This window comes from Arachis hypogaea, chromosome 11 (genome assembly GCF_003086295.3).
Source record: "Arachis hypogaea cultivar Tifrunner chromosome 11, arahy.Tifrunner.gnm2.J5K5, whole genome shotgun sequence".
Lineage (NCBI taxonomy): Eukaryota > Viridiplantae > Streptophyta > Magnoliopsida > Fabales > Fabaceae > Arachis > Arachis hypogaea.
The window spans coordinates 5,068,530-5,084,742 of record NC_092046.1 but is presented as its reverse complement, the minus strand read 5'-3'; positions in this window follow the sequence as shown (position 1 = coordinate 5,084,742).

Here is a 16,213-nt window from a genome sequence, read left to right as displayed (position 1 = left end):
GTTAGAAAAATTCAATAGTAACCTTTTTTAGGGAGACGAATATGGAAATATATTTATCGTTAGAAAAAATTGGACAGTAATATTATAGCCACTTTTATTTTGTACATCAATTATTATTGTCTAAATCCGACAATAATAAATGAACATAATTAATATTTTAAAAATTAGTAACAATTAAAACTGGAAGTGAGTCAAGTCAGCTCATGAGCCAACTCGAATTCGATTCGTTAATAGTTCGATAAGCTGAGCTCATAAATTGGTAAACCGAGTTTGAGTTTGAAATTGAATTCATAAATTAAATGAGCCAAGTTTGAGCTTGGATAAACTCAGCTCATTAGCTCGTAAACTGGCTCAATTATATATATAATATTAAAAATATAGATTAAATGCATATAAGATATGCGTGTTAATAACTTAATATATATATATATATATATATATATATATATATATATAATTTTGCATATATTAATATTTTTAATTATTTAAAATTTTATCGTTATTTTTTATATATAATTTTGATGTAGGACATAAATAAAAAATTTATAATTGATAAATAAACAATATATAAATTTATTTTTTTAAATATTTTTTAATATATATAAGTTATAATTTATTGATATAGAATTATAGATTATGTACCTATTATTTGAGTCGGTTCGTGAGATTTCGTTGAGTCGAGCTTGAACTTACGAAATATATTCGATTGTTAATGAGTCGAGGCTTGAGTCAAGCTAATTTTCGTGAGCCGAATTTGAACTTGGTCTAACTCGTCTCAATTCAGCTCACTTCCATCCCTAGTGACAATAATAAGCACACTCCTGCTAATGAGTTATATTTTTAATAATTTTTAGTGAATTTCTTGATATTTTTTATGTGTTCTTAAGATAGAAATTAGCAAATTTTTTATATTATATTTATCTACATAAAAATTAAAGGACATATGAAATTAGTTACTATATATCTATGTCTAAATATATATAATTTAATTTATTTTTAATATATATTTTATATTTTAACTGGAGATGGCAAAATTTTCTGAGATGCGGAGATCCCTGCGGAGACTGCCCCGAATGGGGATCCGATTGTGGAGATTTTCTTCATGGGGATGAGGATGGGAGACAAAATTCCTCTGAAGCAGGCGCGGGGACTCGAGCGGGGATCCCCATCCCGTCCCCGCTATTCCCCGAAATTTATGAATTCCTTGAATTATCCTTAATAGTTTATTTCTCATATATGTTTTTCAATCATTTCTCACACACACATATATATAGAAACCCAAAACTCCTAATCTTTATTTGCATAACCCTTCTTCGATTCAGAGATTCCTAAGGCTGTCCATACTCCATCCAACCTCTCTGCAGCCACCCCCTCGTCACTCTTCTCACCGCATCGTCACACCTCACCGTGCCATCACCCTTACCGTGTCGTAATTTCTATTTGTGGCGTTCCTTTTCGTAACTCTGTTGTCGTGTCCATTCTTCTCTCTGTTGCCGCGTCTCCCACCTCGTCCACTGCTTTGTCCTTTGGCTCGTCGTTGCGTCCCCCATTGTGTTATTTCGAAAGAAGTCACCATCGTGTCATTTAGACTTTTTGTATAAAATCTTGCAGTTCTATTCATATGGAAATTAATAATTAGTTAGAACTATTATGTAGATGGGGAATGGGGTCCCCGCGGGGAATGGAGCCCCGTGGAGAATGGGGATAGGGAGCAATATTCCTCCACAGCGGGGAATGGGGACGGGGATGGGGAGCAGGAAGGCATTCCCGGCCCCCGTCCTGCCCCATTGACATCCCTAATTTTAACATGTATTTTATATTAATGATTGATTTTATTTTTTTAACTAAAAAGTTTAACACATCAAAATGGAGCAATTAGAGTATATAGAGTATATAGAATTACTAGTTAAATAAATATAAATTAATCTAAATTTTTTTTGATATTGTCATTAACAACTAAAAATTAAGACCAGTCCACTTTTTATAATTTATATTGACTGATTTTAGTATACATCAAATATAGTTATTTCACAACAATAATATATATTAAAAAAAGTTATAAACACAAAAATCAGCACTACTATATTTTTGTACTTTACTCATATTTGGCTTATAAATATAAAGTTAGTTCAATCATAGTAGTATTGATGAAATTTGAATACAACTATGAATTGTGTTTGAGGTTTAGGTAGTTATTTTAATAGCTCTTTGACTCTTTGTTACTCTAATTCTTTTTAATAAATTTAAAGGTCAGTGTTAAAAATGAGCATTAAAAAAGTATTTTTTAATTATTTTATGAATACTATTTTTATTTTGTTACTCTAATTCTTTTTAATAAATTTAAAGGTTAGTGTTAAAAATGAGCATTAAAAAGGTACTTTTTAATTATTTTATGAATACTATTTTTATTGAAAAGAAGATAATAGAGATCTTACAATTTGTTTTGTTAGTAGATGATAGCCTAGCAAGTACGATAATGACTCATGAGTAAACTTGATTTATATTTTATCAGGATATATCTTCTAATAAAATTTTAAGCTGATGAAAAGACGAGATAATATAGAATAGTTATACCTCTACAGTTTGATTTTGCATAGATAATTTTTTTATTTTATTTGTCATATATTATTTTTTTTTTAAAAGTTCACTAAAAATTTAATTTTAGATCTTTTGATATAGAGTTTTAATATTATGTAATAAAAAAATATCACTTTTTCTAAAAATTTAAACTAATAAAAGAAGACAATATAACTAAATCAGAACAAGACTATAATATCTGAATCTAACTTATCTACTATTTATAAAAAATATTCATGGAATTTGGTTTTAAGCTTTTGTGTTTTCATTTCAAATCTTAATATTTTCCACTAACTTTTCAAAAAGAAAATTGTTTCCGTTCTTCTCATTATGTTTCTTTTTAACCGTTATTGATTAAAAGAAATAATACTACAAAAATATTTACTATTCTATATATTGATAATTAGATAAAAAATTTAATAAACACTTTAATTAGCATATATAAATAACGTTAATGTTACATGTATAAGTATTTTTAATAATTAAATTTAATTAAATTGACTTAAATCAAATAAAAATTACTTACATAATGTCGGCATGAATCAAGCACTTTTTATTCGTATTTTTCTTTTTTTTTTCGCATGTTTTTTTTTCTTTCTTCTTCTATTGTTGTTGGTGATATTATTTTTTATTTCGTCTTCTTCTATTTCTCTTAGTGTTATTGCAACATATTTTATTCTTTTTCTTTGATTTTTTTATTTTTATTCTTTTTAAGATATGAAAAAAAATTTATGAAATGATAAAACAGAAGAAGAAAAAAATAGGAGCAGGAGCTTGAAAAAAATATAAAACAGAAAAATGGCACCGAAATTTTTTATATGTGATAGAAAAATATTTTAATTGTGGCATAAGAAATTTTTCAATTAATTAAAAATTATCAGAAACAAAAATAATATCAAAATTTTTTAATTGTGACACAGAAAATTTTTTAATTGTAATATAAAAATTATTTTTTAACTAATTATAAATTATCAAAAATAAAAATAGCATTGAAATTTTTTAACCTAATAAAAAAATTTTAATTGTGACAAAATTTTTTACCGATTAAAAGTTATCAGAAATAAAATAATATCAAAATTTTTTAGTCGTAATATAATATTTATGACAAAATACATACATATTTTTTTTTAGTTTAGATATCTATCTTTTATTGTGTTGAATATCTGAATTGATCGTAAATATTTTGTCTATAATAAAAAGTCGGCAAATTGTTGTATTATTTTTTTTTCTTTCTATTCTTGTTATTGTTCTTTTTTGAAAGAGAAAGCGTGTATAAGTAAATGTATAATGCGATGAAAACAAAAAATTAAAAAAAAACTACGCAGATGAAAGTCACATACGAAAAAAATGTAAAAGAATAAATGATTATTTGTACCCATAAAAAATGAAAACGCTCATATATGTATTCATATTAGATCGAAACTAAATTTGTACCCACGTAAAATGTTTTCTGTGTGACAAAAGTACCCTATCTTTAGAGGGTTGGAGTGGCACGTAGGATATTTTTGTCCGATGAAGGACATCTTGTGTGAATACAAATTTAATTTCGATCTAGTATAAATATATATATTAGCATTTTTATCTTTTATAAGTACAAATTGTCATATATTTAATATAAAAAGATTGAATTTATTTATATATCTTAATTGGATTTATTTAAAAAAATATTTGGCTGTCAAACATTTTTGTATAAACAAACAAAAGCGTTTTTTTGAATATTAACTGAACCGTCTCTGTTTACTATCTCATTCCCTAATATATAACACATATTTATTGTCTGTAATTTGTATTTTTTGCTTGTGGAAATATATTTATAATTTGAAACTAAAAACAATTAGTAATGTTAGTCAAGCTTTGTCACGATACTCTTTGTTTTAAAAGTTTAAAGTAATTAAGTTTAAGGTCATTTTAGATAAATAACTTAATTAATTTTTTTAAAGAAATTTTAATAATTATATATTAAAAGTAATTTATAAATAAATTATTTTATATTTATTTTTTTAAACTTAAAAGTACTTATTTTTAAAAAAAGTTATAAACAAAAATTATTATAAGAGAAGTTATTTTTTTTAAACTTTTTCATAAATACTTAAATAGCTTTTTAGAAAGTTACCATTTGATTTTGAAAATTGTACCAAATATTATTATTATTATACTTTTTCGTAAGTTAAAAGTAAAAAAAAGTTACTTATGAACCTATCTAAATATCGGAGATTCAAATCTCATCTTGTGAAAAACAGTAACCTATTGATTGATGACAAACTCTTAAATAAAGTTTCAATCTGCGACGAAATAGTCTTTAATCTGCCATACTAGAGGATAATGTGAAAAACAAAAAAAACTTAAACTCATATAAAAAATATAAATAATTATATTTTTAATACATTCTTTTATGTAAGTTTTTATTTGTATGAATTTTGTATAAATTTTTTTGTGTGTATTTGTTTTATATTAATTTTTTCCTTTTGAAATAACAAGAATTAAATTATAACTTTTAAGGGTTAAGTGTGATTTTTGTCTCTAAGATATTGACCAAAAATATTTTTCGTTCTCAACCTTTTTTACATATAAAATCGTTCCTAAGGTTTAAAACCAAGTTTTTAAAATCGTCTTTTTAATTTAAATATTAAAATTTTGGACCAAATTACCCATAACAAAAAGTTATAAAATAAAAAAAAAGAAAAAAAATAAGAGAAAGATAGTGTTTCTGCTCTTGCGAAGAAGAAAGGAAAAAAGAAAAAGAAATTGTCCACGATCCACCTCTGCCTCCGCTTTCCGCTACCACCTTCGTATGATTTTGGTATTTAAGGTAATGATGATTTTAAAACCAAGTTAAACGTTAAGGATGATTTTGTACAAAAAAAAAGTTCGAGACGAAAAAAATTTTCGACCTATCTTAAGGAGTAAAATCATACTTGATCTGGACCGCTACAAAATCAACGTTATAAATCGGAATTACACACTATAATTTGGCAATTTACGTTATAACTCGACATTGCACGTTATAATCAGACTTAACGGACTACATCCTGAAATCAAAATGTCCGATCAAGCATTATCGCTTATTAAAATCTAATAACTACTCTTCGATTTAGACAATCAATGATAATGTAACTGACCTTTTATACTCAGCCTATAAAGGTATGATATCTTGTCCTTAACAGATACACTGAATTCATAATACTAACTTAAATATCGGAGTGCCTTTTACAGGTACAGATACACTCCATCTTTTTGCTCATACTCTTCGTGACGTGACACTCCTCTGAACGAGAAGCTCAGACCATCCCAGTTTATAGTTCGGCGCTGAAGGCCAAAGCATGGCGTTAAAGGCTAAAGTTCAGCGTCAACTCCTATAGTCAAGGTTACGTCCAGGTTGTTCACACAAGAACAGTACTTAACCCTAAACTTTTACATTATAGAAATTCTATTACCTTATAATAAGTATATAACAAATTATAACTTTAAATAATATAAATTCTTAAAAATCTTCTATGTATTTAATATATTAAAAATATAAAAAATTTATTCGTTCAAAACTTTGTATAAATTATTTTCTTTTACAATCCTAGAAAATCTCAATAACATTTAAATAATTAAAATATTTTTAAATATAAATTTTAATATATTATTAATATAAAATAATTATATATATATTTATATTTTTATGATATTATGCCAGTAAAATTAATTTAATTTATATTAATAATAAATAATTATTAAAAAAATAAATATAATTAAATTATTATCAAATTTAAAATTAAATTAATTAATTTGAATTAATCAATCTCATTCGTCTACTTAAAATAATCTCAAGAGTTTAAATCTTATTTTGTCTATGAAATAACAGTCTAACACTCTAAGTCTCTAACACACGTTTATAGGCTTTGAAAACGGTGATAAAGGTAGGGGGCATAATGATCGGCCATGTGGGGGCAGCTTAGCAGGGACTTTTATTTCTTGACGAAGTTATAACGTTTGGATTACAAATAAGACTTTTTGGCAAATTAAATGGTCATTAATAACGTCGTCTTCTTATTGAAAACCGCAAAGCCAAATGATTACGTCTTTACGATCCATCGTCCTTTCCCTGCTCCTGCATCCATCTAATTTAGTACCTACACAAACACTCATACAATTGATACAAGAAAACAAAAACATCATCAGAGGCGCCACATACACCACAAAATAAATAAATAAACACTCAATTCGATTTCTATTTAATTTTACGGAAAATAAGACGACTTTTTTCAAAAAAAATAGATACACTTTGACTTTTAATATTATTATTTTCGAATAATACAAATTTTTTATTAAAAAATTTATTAAATAATAATAAAAATTAATTTAAAAAACTAATTTATAATATACGAGAGTTTAAAATTAAATTTTATATAAATTATTAAAAAATTTATTTCTAAAATTTATTTTTATTAGTGATAATTAAGTAAAGAATGATTATTGTTGAAAATAATGTTAGAAGAAAAAAAATAATTAGAATACGAAAACTTAAAAAAAAATAACACCACACAAGAAATGAGAGAAGAAAATGATGATGTTAATTTTGTTGGTGTTAGTGTTTATAATGATAAAAGAGATAAGGATAATGATAAATTATAATAATGAGAATAAAGAATTACAAATAAATTTTTAGAAACTATTTTTTGTTATTATTTGACGAATTTTTTATTCGTATTATTCTAAACGAATAGTGTTAGGATCGAAGTGTTTCTTTTTTGGTAAAAAATCGCTTTATCTTTCATAAAAATAAATAAATCTTAAATTAAATTTTTATTCTAAAAAATTTAACTAAATTAAAAATATAATTTATATTAATCAATTATGTATTTATATTTTTATCTGATTAACAAAACAAAAAATACGTGTTAAATGAGTGTCAAATTAATGTATATTACTCTTTTTTAATAATAAAAATAAAAAAAACTGTGAGTTTTTAATGTGTTTATAGTTTTTAAAAAGTTGGAAATGTTTTAAAAGTATTTAAGAAATTATTTTTTAAAATTAACTTGTACTTATCAAAATTAAATAGTATAATATAGTTTTATATATTAATAAATATTCAGTTTTATTCTTAATTATATTATTGATGTCAAATTTCATTTGTGGTAAAAAAATTTCCTCAATTTATAACTATTATTATGGTCATTTTAAAATTTAAAATATATTTTATTAAAGAATAATACTATATAACCAATCGTTTTGATAATTAAGTTTAACCAATTTAACTATAACAAAATACATCTAGATAAATGTGTGTACATGTGAATTGACACTTAAAAAGTAAGATGAGAATTAAAGTATATTAAGAGGTTTATTAAAGTATAATAAGACTTGGTTGTGGACTTGGTTATCACTACCACATTTTTTATCTATTGCAACATATTTTCAAGACAACATTTTAAAAGAGTTGTCTAAAATAAAAATAGACAACACTTTATACTAATTGCTAATAAATAGAGTTATTGCAACATATTTTTAATCAACATATTATAAGTGATGTCTTAAATAAATTAAAAGACACTTAACAAGTGTTGCTCTATCAAATATATAAGACAATTATTATAAAGTCAATATGTTACATTTTATAAATGTTGTCTTTAAATTTATTTTAAATTTCGTCTCCTAAGTGTTGCCTAAAATTTTTAATACCTTCCTCGAAAATAAATCTTATAATTGGTACATTATTTAGCTTTGCTTCCCAGTTTCCACTTTCCAGTTTTTCACCGAATTTGAAATAAAACAAATCCAACTTATCAGGAAATAATAGAAGTATTTCTCAAACGAGAACGAGCAAGGAAAGGGACTAGGTCTAGGGTTCTACATTATGTTGAAAAAAGTGAGCACGGCTATGGGGAGGGACACGGAGAATGACGAAGAGAATGAGAGAAAGAGAGATCCGCCATCGAAGGAGGAAGAAGAGAAAGATGGAGAAGGCGACAATGGAGAGAGAAGTCGCCACCGCCGCTTCCTGCACCTCTAGAGCTATCTCTGCCTTGCGCTGCTGTTGCCGTTTCTATCTTGCGCTGCCGGATCCGCCATTGCTGTAATCCCTCTTCTCTGCCTTGCGCAGCCTGAGCCGTCTCTGGTTGTCGTCGCTGCTCGATGGTCGTCGTCGGCTCGTCAATGCCTCACGTCCTCGCTGCTCTGCCTGAGCCGTCTCTGCTGTAATCCTCACTGCTCGCTGCAATCATGTCTCAGGTTAGGGTTTTTTCTCCTCGTAATCTTAGGAAGTTAATTCTATTCTCAGATTGGGGAAATTGAGGAATGTGTTTATTGTCTAATCATGTCTTAGGTTAGGGTTGCTCTTATGATACTGATGGCTTACCTTTCATACATGCTTGTTGAGGTGAGAATCTCCTTTTAATTTTAATGGAGGTATTTTTCCATGTCTATTCATTACTGATGCAATTAATTCCAATACTAATAATTTTATTTTCAAGAGTCACAACCAAGTACGTCAAAAATTTCAACATGTTTGATTTATTATGAGATTGCTGATCTGAATTAACCTATTGCGAGCATGTTTTTGCAACATTGTCATTCATTGCTGAGATATTTATATTCCTTTATGTTGGGATGGATGCACTGGACTAGAGAAGTGGCGATTCATAAGCCAAAGGTAATACTAACATTTATAGATTAATAAACTTTGTAAAACATGAAAATTTTAATTAACATTTTTGGTCTCTTGATTCATTAGTCCTGGAAAATCAGTTGGGATCAGTTCAGTGCTTCTAGGACTTATCCTAGTTAGAAGAGCAGCATTTGTTTTCCCTCTCATTCTTATCCAATTTGCTCCAGAAATCCCCACATGTGAAAATTGACATGAAGCAACAAGTATGTGTTTTCTTTCCCTGATTCAATTTCTTTTCAGAGCCTTCCTTGGTACATGACTCCCGTCTCCTATGATCTTGTTTCACAGGTCACAATCTGGTGGTCTGGTCTCATGCGAGGTGCTGTTTCTATAGCACTTGCTTACAACCAGGTGAAGTAATCAAACCTCATGGCTAGCTTTCAATACTAACTAAATCTGTGTCTGGTTTAGCAATAAACTGAATCTTTGACATGCAGTTTACAAGGCTAGGCCACACTACGTTGCGTGAGAATGCCATCATGATCACTAGTACCATTTCTGTTGTTCTCTTCAGCACAGCACAGTGGTTAGACACTAATCTTTTCTTGACCAACTTGGTTTGTAAGTAATAAAACAAGTGTTTGATTGAAAATATTGAACTAAAAGTCAACACTAAAAGGAAAAGGGGGACTTTGGTGGATTTGAAAAACAATAGTGTCAATGCATCATTTTCTCATACATGTGATGTGATCCCAGCATGTAATAATGTTTATCTTATTTTTCTTCTTGTTTTGGTTATTACAATTACTGGTTTCATGTCTGTAGTGTTGGAGTTTGTATCACCTTCTGAGAAACATAAGCATAATTCTCCACATTATGGGTAGGTTACTGTAGAACAACAATATCTCAGGTCAAATTCTGCCAGAGTTTAGAACCCTTCCAAAGCTTCAGACATTGGATCTTTCCAATAATTGATTCTCTGAGGTGATTCCTTCCACTCTCGGCCAATTAGATAGACTCCAATACCTGTGAGTAGTTTCTTATTTTGTTTTTCCTTTTATTATCATTTTAAGGAGTAAATTGATTTATTAATTTCGGTACTACTTGTGAGTAGTTAATGCAAATAAGTAAAAATTAAACAAAGGTAATTAGATGAAAATGATATAATGATAAACGTAATATAGTATATCTTTTTTTTGTTGCTTTTATATTGTCACGCCCACCCCAGCCCAGGCCAGGTCAGACCAGCGAGCTCCATGAATGAATGAATGAATTGAAGGAAAGAAGGGTTCAAAGTTTGGGGCTGGGATACAGAAAGCTTGGTGTCTCTCTATACAGTTATGGAAAGGACTCTGATGTTATTTTCTGGTCTCTTTCTCAGGTATCCAAGTGATGCAGATAAGCATCTCTTGGCGTGGCAGACTGGCCTCTCCAGAAATCAGGTTCCCCCTCCCTCCCCCCTTCCTCCTCTTTATTAACTTTCATTTATTGCTTTGCTTTCGTTCATATTCACAAATTACAAATACAAAATTCTCATCTTATATTTATATCTTGCATCAAACATCCACTAATCATTACCAGTTATATATAAATCTCTTACAATAATCATGACAAATTATGGCAGTTTAGCTAGCTATTCTCTTTAGTCTTTAATAGTTGTTAGTCTTGATATTTAATATGCTAATGTGGTGGAACGATATCTTAGATCATTGATTAAGTCTGAAGTTATTAGTTTGGGGGTCAGAATATTGTACTTGCTTTGATCCTCTCTGCTCGCGATTCGAGCTTCGAGTCTCTCCGCTCGGGTTCGAGCTTCGAGCCTTTCCGCTCGCGTTCGAGCTTCGATCCCCTCTGCTCGCGTTTGTTCATCACCACCGGTTACTATTTCACAGATACCTATGATTCTGCCTATTCTTTTTTCTTTTCCATTTTCGTGCCTTGAATCCTAATTTTAATAATATTGTTGTTGCTATTGTAGCATTTTTGGTAATAATGTTGATGTTTCAAGCTTTTCTAGTTTCTACTCGCCATTCATCTCTTACCAAAAGAAGAGTGGCAGGAGTTGATTCAGGTTCCTCTCTTATTTAATCTTATGAGATGTTAAGATATATTCAGCTAGATCTAAATTTGCAAATTAATTTAATTGGTTTGTCACATTTCTCTGGAGTTGTTAAGATATAAATAAATATATTTATAATTTTTTATTATTAGAAAAAGTTATTGTGAAATTTGATATATTTCATTTCTACTTCTGATTGTTTGGTGAACAGATCTCACCGATTAATATGTTCACCATTGCGTCAAAGTTAGTTTTCTATCTTCAGTGTTTTAATCTTACTTACATAAAAGTAATTAACCTGTGGCATTAAAATTACAAAAAGATTATTGTAGATATAAATAAATATATTCAGTTGTTATTGATTTGGTATGCCAGTTCAATTTCTTAGCGTAGCTATGTTGCTTGCTTGTTTCTACTTTTGAAAATTTTGTTCTTAGACAAATCATGATGGCCTTCACTAGACTTTTGCAGAAACTATTTTTGTGTGTCATTATCTCAATTGCTATATCACTTTGTCTCCATCTCTATGATCTCTCTTTACACAATCCAAGCACTTTCGATAGGATCAGAATTTGAGTTACTTGAGAATTTGATCTATTGCCTTAGTTTTTTATTTAAAAAGATGACTCTACTTAATTGTAGTTTTGAATGATAAGAATACATGAAGCTTATGGTTGATTATTGTAGCTGAATTTAAAATAAGTTGCACAAAAATTATATATGAAACACCCCCTTATATATGAATGAGTCTGAGTATTATTACCTGGCTATCTTGATGTGTATGTGTGTGTATGTGATTCATAAAAGAGTGATAATGTTGCGTGAACAAATTAATGGTGATGACTAGTGAGTGGACTTGTCTGATAGTGATAGTCAACTAAAAATGCCTCCTAAGCCTTACTCCTATCCATTTGAGAGTTGTGGAGATGCTAGTACAAGATGAAGACTTACTAAAAATGTCTCCTAAGCCTTACTTCTATCCATTTGATGAACCTGAAGATAAAGTTGGAGAAGATAACATTTCAAGGCTATCCTCTAATATGTCCTCAGTTAGTGGTTCCAAAGAATAGAACTGTTCTGTTTGGACTCTGATCTAATATGTCCTCAGTTAGTGGTTCCAAAGAATAGAACTGTTCTGTTTGGACTCTGATCTAATATAAATTTGCAAGATCTGCATCTAGCTTTTTTCCTTGGCTATGTCATATATATGTGTATTTTTGAGGTATATGATAGAATCAATTGATTTGATTAATATATGCTATTGATTTGATTAATATATGCTGAATATGATAGAATCAATTGTTCAAGAGCTTTGTGTTTGTCATAGATTCTGCTAACAAAAACACTTATTCTACTTATTAGAGATCAAGCACAAAATTCAATATTAAGATTCCCAATTTCTTTCAATAAATGTATTTTTCTTTGGATTCAATGCTACTAGATTAGGAGTTCCTCTTGTTTTTTGCTAGCTAGGCTACCAGTGAAGTTAGTAGAAGTGGTAGTTTACAAAGAAGAAATTACAATTTTTGTTGTTGGATTAAAGTGATTTAAGTATCTATTTCAAAGTTTCATGCAATTTCGATAACAAATTTCGGAGAACTTCTAAAACCACTTTTTAATGAGGTAGCAAGAAAAGTTGCTGGATTTGGTCCTGAATGATAAGAAATCATGTATTTATAAGAATTAAGATGGTGACTTGCTAATTTTGCTTTAACAAATATTCTATTAGAAAAACTACAAAAAGCACTGCTCATGAATATATATATTTGTTAGGGGAATGCACAATTTAATATTCATATATAAGAAACATCCCCAGAGGTGAAGTCCTGTTACCCTTCACTCTTGTTGTTTAGAAGGAGTTTTTTAGACCTATTTATTGCTTTTATATCTATAGTAATTAATATCATAAAGAAATTTTTATTATAATTTTTCAGTTTTAATGGTAAGTTGCTTATTTTTTATTGTGTATTATTTGCAGATTTAGCATATGGGACAAGTCAAGCATGGATATAAAATATGCAAGTAGATTGACATTTTTTTTTATAAATATTAATTACTATTTTGTTATGACAATTATTGTTAGACAATAATTTTATTATTTTGTTGAGAATTATTGATAAACATGTATTTGAAATACTAATTGAACTTTTTAATATCTATTTTAATTAGAATTTTATTATTAGTTATCTTGTCTCTTTTATAATTTTTTCTATTGTGCACAAATTTATTTATTAATTAAAATAATTACATATGTATGAACAAAAAATTTTATTGTAAATTTTATTTTTTGTATTTTTATTACAAAATTAATTTTTATTTTTATAAAAAAGGCAACCCTTTTATTAGTTGCATATTTTGAATATTAGACAACTTGCATATCCAAAAGAAAAATCAACACTTGTACATGTTGCATATCCAAAAGAAAAGGCAACACTCGTATAGGTTGCATATCCAAAAGAAAATGCAATACTTTAAAGGGTTGCATATTCAAAACTAATAGGTAACATTTCAAAGGATTGCGAATTCTAACTTATAAGCAACACGTAAAAGAGTTATATTTTATTGCAAATAGGCAACACTTTTTAGTAGTGACCAAAATACGAGAGAAGAGACAACACTGCAAAAGTGTTGTCTCAAATACACCTTTGAAGTGTTGTTGTTTTTCAACCAAAGGCAACACTTACCAAGTGTTGCTCTCAAAAGCGTTGCTTTTGAAACAAAAAAGTGTTGCCTTGATCTAAGGCAACGGCTGCATATGCAACGCCGCCCAAAAACGTTGCCTTAGGTCCAAAAGTGTTGCCATAGATCAAAAGCAACATTTTGTCAGCTTTTAGGCAACACTTTTTAAATGTTACCTCAACCTAAAAATGTTGTAGTGTAAAAGATACGTATTCACTTCAATTTTTTTTTTTTGCTAAATCTGAATTAGGCTGCTTGTATTTATTTAAAATTATTTTTAATTTAATTAATTAAATATATGTGTTACAACTTTTAAAAATTATATTCCAAAATCTATCTTCAATAAATTACGATAAATGTTAATAGGCACTTGAAAAAGTAAAAAATGTAGTTTTTCTTAAATTTTAAAGTCTAAATTTTAATCCTAAACCCTAACTGTCTCATAAATTCTAAATCCCAAAATTTTAAATTTTGAACCCTTATTTTTAAATTCTAAATTTTAATTTTAAACCATTGATATAAAATACAATAAATAGAGAGTTAAGATTTGTCTAATTAACAAGGTTACTTAGTAAAAAATGTTTAAAGATACATTATAAAAAACACATCACTTAATGACAGTTTACGACTATTGCAAAATTGGTAACACAATTTAAGATTGGTATATTGCAATAGTTTCAAATCAACACGATATATTGATATAGCGGTGGTTATATCAACAGTTGTTAAAAACTACTGCAAATTCTAATTTTCATATTTTAAATGATGATAATTCTAAATGCAAATAATTCATTTTGCAGTAGTTTAAAACTGCTGCTATTTCACACATGTGTTGTAACATATGCACCATAAATTACTTGATGAAAAGTAAAATTTTTATCAAATTAGATATCATATCTCCCTTTCATTTTTAGAGCACCACTTATATAAAGATGATAAAATAATTTTTTCTAAAATTATTTATTTGGCTATAGTAAAAAAACATAATCTAAAAAACGTAGATTAATATAAAAATATAAATTATGAATAATTAATTAATAATTCTAACTAATATTAATTTAAATGACACTGAATTTTTTAAACTTATATAAAATAATTTTTTTCAAAGTTTTATTCAAAAAATTTAAAAATAAATAATAATTATTAGACTAAAAATAGAATAATTAATAATAAAAATTAGTAGATTAAAATATAGATCTTAAGAATCAGAGAAAAGAAAAAATATTAAAGAATTATATAAATTACAAATAAAAACTTAACTTGTAAAATACTATTAAATTTGCAAAATGAGAAAAATATCAAAATGATAATAAAATGAAAGCAGAAAATTAATATTTTAAAATTTATAAAAAAATAAAAAATAAAACTATCTTCTAATAAAATTTTTGTTAAAAATTTAAATTATAAATAAATTAAAAAATTAGTATTAGAGTCAAAATAACGATTTTAAAAATATAACACATTTTTTTAATAAAAATAACATTTTTAATCTATGCTACATGTCAAAATTTAATATATGATAATCTATTTAATAGATGAGATTAAATATTTTTTATTAAAAGACATTTTAAAGTTTAAACATCTTTGCATGAGTCTCGCTCCACCTCATTTTTAATAATCTTCTTGCCTAAAAGCGAGATAGTTTATTAAAGAATAATTGTTAATGTTATATAAGTTTTTAATAATGGAATTATTTAAAAATGAAGAGATTACATTAGCGTACCAATAATATATAGATACAATAATTATTAGGGATCGAAAAGAGTAAGTTATATTATCCATCTATTTATGGTTGCGTAGTAGTGGATATTATGTGATGGTGATCTTCATAATTGAAATTTAATTCAATTTAGTAAAACATCAAAGGATCCCAACTGTAATCTACAATCCTAAAACAACAACATGATCTACAATCCTACGCAATCAAAAAAACAATTAAGCAATTAATCAGATGATTTATTTGGTGAAGTTTAGTTCGAAACATTAAATGCTTTTGGAATAATTAGGAGACAGCAAGAATTTTGTATTTGTAATATAATATTATTGCTACTTCTATAGAGTTTAGCTCCAAAAAATAATATTATTAAGCAATTAAATGTTTTCAAATATTCAATTAATCATCAACGTCAATTATGCTACATAATTAACAAGAAATCGACTTATGTGATTATGTTCTATATTAATAAAACTTACTTCCTAAACGGTTTTATATTTTATAAGTATGTGAAAAATCCCAAAACAGTCCCTGACAAGTACTTCAAAAGACAACGAGATCCTCGAAAAAAAAATATCCAACTCGGCTC